We start from the raw sequence: 7,801 nt of genomic DNA on the forward strand, positions 1-7,801 counted from the left end.
ATTCCAGGCAAACTCCTGATAAGCCCCTAAAATGCCTCTTCCCCACAGTTCCACCAGAAAGAGGAGGGCAGGAGGACCTCAGACACGCTGCAGGTAGATAAGTGAAGATTTCTGCACCTGTCCCTTGCCACCTCCCTGAAAGAGCCTGGGAAAGGTAGAGGCTTACTTTATTAGCTTCCCCTGCAATGGAATGGACATTTGACACAGCTCTGGGTAATGAGACTTGAGTGAAAATCTTCCAGGATTGGGAAGGTTTTTTTCCTTTCTTTTTTTTTTTTCTTTCTTTTTTTTTTTTTTATTTTTTGAGATGGAGTTTCACTCATGTTACCCAGGCTGGAGTGCAATGGCGCGATCTCGGCTCACCACAACCTCCGCCTCCTGGGTTCAGGCAATTCTCCTGCCTCAGCCTCCTGAGTAGCTGGGATTACAGGCACGCACCACCATGCCCAGCTAATGTTTTGTATTTTTAGTAGAGACGGAGTTTCACCATGTTGACCAGGATCCTTTCTTTTTTTTTTTTTAAGAGACAGGGTCTTGCTCTGTGACCCAGGCTGGAATGCGGTGGCACAATCATGGCTCATTGCAGCCTCAACCTCCCAGGCTCAAGCAATCCTCCTATCTCAGCCTTCTGATTTGCTGAGACCACAGGTGCATGCCACCACACCAGAATAATTTTTATTTTTTTATTTTTTGTAGAGATGGAGGGGCTCACTAAGATGTCTAGGCTGGTCTTGAACTCCTAGCCTCAAGTGATTCTCCTGCCTTGGCCTCCCAAAGAGCTGGGATTACAAGTATGAGCCACCACACCTGGCCTCCTTTTCTTGATTAAAGGGAAACATGCAACTGGCACCTTCTGTTCCCTCCCTGCTGCCTTGAACACCAATACGACGTCTGGAGCTGCAGCATGTCTTTTGCAATCATGAGGCAACAAGCAGAAGTCCAAGAGGCCTGCAGACAAGGCCGTACGGACGTCAGGGCTTGCTGAATCAATGTAGCCAGTTCCCTGGTTTGGTGCTCCTGTTCTGCAACTAGGCCTCTAGCAAAAGGATTTTCTATTTCTTGTAGCAAAAACTCTTAACTGATGCTTACCGCCACCAGTCACAAACAAGTCCACTTAGCAGATAATTACCGAACACTGATGTGAGCCTGACTCTAAGGATACAGACATGAATGCACTGGGGCTACGAGTAAATGTGTGTTCTTAGACAATTCTATAAAGTAAATATTCTTGTCTGGGGCAATCGATGCATGAGCAGGCCAGCACCAGACGTGATTCATGACGGCGCTGGGCCCAAATGATAAGATGTGTCTGCAGACCTCGTCCCCTCAGGCTCCTTTCTTCTTCAAATTGAGAAGCCTGGAGAAAATCGGCGGGTTGGCAAGGGACACTGAAGTGGAAGGTGAGAAGTGGAGGCACCCCTGGAGTGAGAGAACGCAGTGCTGGGGGACACAGACAGACAGAGAGAGAGAGGAGAAGGAGGGAGAAGGAGGGAGTGTGGGAGGGAACAGCACACACGTGCAGGAGCGCAGCAGGTCCCAGGGCCTGCACCCCTGCCTGATAGTCCTCCCTGCCTGACACCATTACACACAAGAAAAGGCCCAGAGGTGCTCAGACCCAGAGCCACTGGGGACCCACAGTGTCCCCCTCCTCAATCTGTGAGGATGCGGGCCAGTCCCATTTTTTTTTTCTTTTTTTTGCTATAAAGATGTTTTATTAGGCCAAACTACTTACTATGAAAATGCTTTAAAATGCAGCAGGAGAAGATGTAAATACAAAGAAGTGCGTAGTGACAATGGCTATCAGAACACGCTAAAGAATCCACACTGCTTCCCCCTTTACCTAGAAAAGGAAGCTTCTAGGCTACCTCCTCCTCCTCCGCACACTCCTCAAACTCCTCCTCCTCATCTGTGGCGTCTTGGTATTGCTGGTATTCTGACACCAGGTCGCTAAGGTTGCTCTCGGCCTCGGTGAACTCCGTCTCATCCATGCCCTCGCCCGTGTACCAGTGCAGGAAGGCCTTGCGCCTGAACAGAGCTGTAAACTGTTCGGAGACGCGTTTGAAGAGCTCTTGGATCGCTGTGTTGTTACCAATGAAGGTGGCCGACATTTTTAGCCCCCGGTGTTGGGATGTCACAGACAGCTCTTTTCACGTTGTGAGGGAGCCACTCAGCAAAGTAGCTGCTGTTCCTATTCTGAACGTTGAACATTTGTTTATCCACCTCCCTTATGGACATGCAACCTCTAAAAATGGCAGCCACAGTTAGGTAGCGGCCATGACGGGGGTCACAGGTGACCATCATATTCTTAGCTTCGAAGAGTTGCTGAGTGAGCTCTTTTTTTTTTTTTCAGGGCCAGTCCCTGAAACAAAACAACTCCCTCTGGCTGCAAACACCAGAAACTGAAGCCAACTCCAGCAGCAAGGGGACAGCCTGCCACAGGTGCAGATGGAATCGAGGGGCCTCCTGGCCCTGCACTCACCTAATTGCCCCCCAGCTGCAGCGCCCTGTCCCCTAGAGCATCCTCCGAGCAGACACACTTGGAGGGGCAAAGGCATCTGTGTGCAGGGGACCCCCACCCCCAGCTCCTGAGCCCCGCTAAGATGGCTTCTTTTATTTCCTACGCATAGCCAGTGACTTACGCTGACTTTTCTGGAAACTGGAACTTTAAATACGATTTTTTTTAAAAGAGAAAGAAACCTCTGTTCTGCTTCTTTAAAATACCCTTTTCCCCTTTTTACTTTCAGAAGAAGGAACCAGAGAAGGATGGAACAGGAAGGTGGAGGGAGAAGCAAAGGGGAAGTCTCAATGCTGACTGCAAGGCCCCTGGTCCTCCTCCTCCGGCCTGCAGGCACTGCCCTGGCCTGGGAGGATCCTCACAGGCCACACCTGCCACTGGGCCAGGCCCAGAGCAGACACTCATAACAAATGATAAGAGCGACAGCTGCCCGTGTTTGAACAGGCACTCCAAGTGACTGTCGTGCTCAGTGCTCTTCAAGCATCATCTACACTAACCCTCACACCAGCCCTGTCGGGCAGGTGGATCGTACCCCATCTTACAGAGGAGAAAACTGGGGTTTGGGGTGGTTGAGTGACTCACTGTCAGACAACAAGTCTAAATCTGCCTGCAACGCCTCTGTTTGGATCCCATGCCAGAGACTGCAAGCTGGCCCCAGGCCAATGCCAGCCAGGCCACGGGTATCAGTTGATTCACACAAGTGGGGCCTCCTCAGTGTTTTAAATTTGATTTGTTGTCAACATTCGGCAATCAGAGGAGTTAGCATTAAATCTCACATTTCTGAATTCTCTAGAAAAATTAGGACATCTGCCTCACTGGGCCTATGTTTCCTCCTGGGAATAACTGGCTGAGCTGGGTAGCAGCTGACTCCTGACTCCTTTACATCAGACTCTTCTGCCCCATTTGACCCAGTCCTCATCACTCCCGATTGTACCTCCAACACCAAAGGCAAGGATCAAAGGCCACTTTTCACCCTCTTCCTAGTCCGCTCCACTCACTCATGGTATCCATGAAGCCCTGTGAACAGGGGTCCGTGACTCTGCACAAGCTACATGGCTTCATGGATGGATGGATGAGAGAGGGAGAGACAGAAGGATGGGAAGGGCTCGGGCAATTTCAGCTGCCTGCCCAGAAAGTACCTCTGGACAAGGCCTGGCATCTTACAGCCAGCTCAGCAACCCCTAACTGTGCTGCAGGATGTCTGTCCTGACAAGTTGGCCTGCTGGTCCCCTTTCCCAGAACCCCAGGCCCTGAGAGGCCCCGGTATCATGAAGGAATTCAGAAATGTGAGATTTAATGTTAACTCTGCTGATTGCTAAATTGTTGACAATAAATCAAATTTAAAACACTGAGGAGGCCCAGCATCACGAAGGATGCAGCAATCCCTGTCAGATGCCGCCTAGGGCAGAGCAGGCCTGCCATTGATGCAGAAGAAATGAGATGAGGCAGGCAAGTGCCTGCCAGTGCCCAGCACAAGGTGGAAAGTCGGGGAATTGTGGGCAGCAAAGAGGCCACATGAGCAGTTGCCACGCCGGCCCCTGATGCTGGGATGGGAGGGGCCAAGGCATCCAGGAGGAGAGAAGGGCGTGGGGTGGGAGATGGGGGAAGATGGAGGAAGGAGGCATCGGGGGATGGGATGCATGTGCAGGAGGACGGGGTGGGGAGGAATGGGGAAGGAAGAGCGAAGGCCTGAAAGGGGCCATCCAGGAAGCTGGAGTCTGCCCTCCACATGGCATACTGCCCACTTCCAGGCCAGCCCGTGAGTCTCTCGGTCACCCCAGCCCCATGGGGCTCACCCTGGCAGGCTCTGATGTCAGCCAGTCTCAGGGCACAGGCCTGGGGGCTCATCACAGACTCACCAGCCAGACACCAATGCGTGAACTGACAATGAGAATGTTGCCACCACCGGGGGACCTGTCCCCTCTCTGCAGCTGCCTCATTCTCTCCCTGCAGGGTCATTGCCACAGGAAGCCAGAGGACCACTGGGAGGTTCTGGGCGACACCGACTCAGTGCAAAGGGCAATAGTTGGCCAAACTCCATGATCCTTGTCGTGCAGCTACGCCCCCCTGACGCCCCCTCTCAGGGTTTCTTCACACGCTTCCTTCAGCTCATCCCACCAGCCCACCTAGATGGCAGGGTGTGAAAAAGACCGTGTCTGCGCACTGGGCCTGCCACTCACGGCGTGTCTGTCACCTCAGCTTTCTTGGGAGCGACCCATTCCTTGAGGCCACCTCTCAGAGAGTCACTCAGTATGCATGGGGGTGTGGCCAGGGCCTGCCCTGCCGGCCACAAGACTGAGTCCCACCTGGCAGTGCTGGGCGCGTCTCCTCAGCTGCGCTCACAGAGGGCTGTCTTCCAAGTTCAGGGTGGGATGCAGGTCATTGGACACCACCATTTGCCCGGCAGGCAGGCTGAGCCCAGTTAGGCAGCAGCACCAGCTGGGGAGGAGGAACGCCTTTGAGAACATCTGGTCACGAACCCTCACCCAAATAGACCTCAAGCACCAGGGCAATCAGCCTCACTGTAACAGCATGACAGGGGTGGAGCCAGGGACAGGGGCAGGGGCGGGGACAGGGGCAGCGGGGTGGGGGGCACGACCCCAGGGGTTTTCACATCTTTCTGCCCTGCCTTTCTCACTGTCAGCTTCTGGGGCTGCCCACTGGCCTTCCTGGCAGACATCCGACCCCCAACCCTACCCTCACCCCAGAGTGGCCATGGGGGCACCAGAGATTGAGAGCCACTGGCTTAGGCATTAACTCATCTCCTGGGACACACCCTCCCTCCCTCGGAATCTGCCCTGAGCTCAGCCATGCGCTTCGGGCAAGCAGAGGCCTGGAGGGGCACTGCCCAGCAGCAAGGTCCCATGACTGCCACTGCATGCCCTCTTTACTTTCCTCCCAGGGCCTCTGGGTACCAGCACTCAGTCCTGCCTAAAACAGCAACTTTTCCAGGGCAAGGGAGACTCAAGGTGGAACCAAATTCCCCACAGCCCCTGGCTGCGCCCACTCTGGACCCCATCCCCCCTCCCTGGGTCCATCCCGGGCTGGGCTCTCCCATCTGCCCCTGCTACCCCAGAGAGACACGTTCAAACAGTGGCATCAGGAGATTCAAGACAGCTTTTCAGGAGAGTTTCATTTTGAAAGAGCAGCCTGCTGAAGAACATAAAACCCTTCAGGTTTTAGTGGGCTGTGGTGGTGGCAGTGGCATTTTCAACTCGATTATTGCTGGAACATATGAAAGGCCTACGTTAGCTTGTTGCTCTTGTAACCTGGCCAGCATGCTGAATTACTTCATTAATTTTAATCATTTGCCAAATAATTTTTTGGGTTATCTAGGTAGAAGGTTGTACTATCTGCTAATAAAACAGTTTCTTCCTTTCCAGTATCTATACATTTTGTCTCCTTTTTGGGTCAAAGGAATATCTATTTTAAAAGGTATCAATGAGCATAGCGTAGAACAGTCTCTTCTTCTTATCCCCCAGTCACCCAGACCCTTTCCCTGGGAGAAGGCACTGTGATCAGTTTCTTATGAGCCCATCTGGAACCAAAAAAGAGCCCAATAGCCAAGACGATCCTAAGCAAAAAGAACAAAGCTGGAGGCATCACATCACCTGACTTCAAACTATACTACAAGGAGACAGTAATCAAAACAGCATGGTGTGCTTTTTCTCCCAATACTTTGATGTTAGGTTGTTAGGTGAATAAAAGTTCATAATTGTTATATCATGAAATATTTTCTTTTTTCATTTTAATTTTGTTTGGCTTTGAGTTCCATTTTTATGACATTATTAGACTTGTTTCCTTTATTGTTAGCATATATTTGATGTATCTTTTTTTTCCATCATTTTGTTTTCAATTTTTCTATCACTTTTTTCTTTGTATCTTAGAAACAGCATGTAGTTGCATTTTATGGATTTCTCTTCCTCCTAATTTGTTGTTTTTCATGGGACAATTTAAACCATTCAACATTTTTTGTGATTACTGACATGTCAAAGCTTGTTTCTGCCATAATTGTTTTATATCTATTAATATATGTATCATGCTTTCTACTTTTCCCCAGTTTTCCCTTTTTATCAATTGACCAGCTCTTCTTGATTTAATTTCTGATGAAGTACTTACCTTTAAATTTTAACTCCAACATCTGATCCTTTTATTTGCCCTTCGTAGCCTATGTAAGTATAGAGCCCCTTGTCATCACGCTCAGCAAAGCACAAACTTTGGCCCACTTGAACTTTCTTCCTCTCCTTCTCCTCCCCACCTGCAATGTTCATACCATTTGAGGTTTTAATTGCAGTTTCATTATTACTTATTTAGACTTCGCTGCAAATTCTACTCATTCTTATACTCACCACTGCTTCTTGAATCCTGTAGATTTCTCTTGGATTTATTTTCATTGCGTTAAGTACATCCTCCTACAGGTAAGATGGAAGGTGACTCATTTTCTCATCTGAGGATGTCTGAAATTGTCTTTACATATTTTACCTTCACACTTGAATGATAGCTCTATCTGATTCAAACATTTGTCCCTTAGATCTCTAAAAATATTTTCCCTGGGTCTCTGAAGATCTTCCAACATGTAGTGTTGTAGTTAAATCTAATATTAGTCTGCTTTCTCTTATGACTAATCTGTTTTCCTTTTCTCCATCCTTCCTGTTCTAAGTTTCAGCCCAGCCTGTCTATCATTTTCTGTTCTGCTTGTCATGAAGTGGGCCCTTTAAGGATGAGGACTTTCATCTTTTGCAGACTTGAGAAATTTCCTTCTGTATTAATCTTAGTGTTCCCCACATCCAACCTCTCTAGTTCCTCTTTCTGGAGCTTCTATTTAAAAGGTATTAACATTTCTGAATCTATCCTTCATATATCCTAACTTTTATTTTATGCTTTCTATCTCTTCTTTTTGTGGGGCATTCTAAATGAAGTCCTCAATTTGATTTTCCAGTTCACTAATATGTTGTTTTTTTTTTTTTGAGACAGAGTCTCACTGTTGCCCAGGCTGGAGTGCAATGGCACAGTCTCGGCTCAGTGAAACCTCCACCCCGCCCCAACAGGTTCGAGCGATTCTCCTGCCTCAGCCTGCTGAGTAGCTGGGATTACAGGCGCCTGCCACTGTGCCAGGCTACTTTTTGTATTTTTAGTAGAGATGGGGTTTCACCGTCTTGGCCAGGCTGGTCTTGAACTTCTGACCTTGTGATCCACCCACCTCAGCCTCTCAAAGTGCTAAGATTACAGGTGTGAGCCACTGTGCCTGGCCACTAATATGCTATTAATGACCTACATCCAGTCTGG

The 7,801-nt window shown here is 49.4% G+C and overlaps 1 pseudogene; it reads right to left on the minus strand.

Annotated features, from left to right (window-relative positions):
- Positions 1 to 1,711: 1,711 nt before the first annotated feature.
- Positions 1,712 to 2,235, minus strand: LOC116545057 (annotated as a pseudogene).
- Between the last annotated feature and the right edge of the window lie 5,566 nt (positions 2,236 to 7,801).

The sequence above is a fragment of the Sapajus apella genome, unplaced genomic scaffold (genome assembly GCF_009761245.1).
Source record: "Sapajus apella isolate SASKATOON/1434 unplaced genomic scaffold, GSC_monkey_1.0 scaffold244, whole genome shotgun sequence".
Lineage (NCBI taxonomy): Eukaryota > Metazoa > Chordata > Mammalia > Primates > Cebidae > Sapajus > Sapajus apella.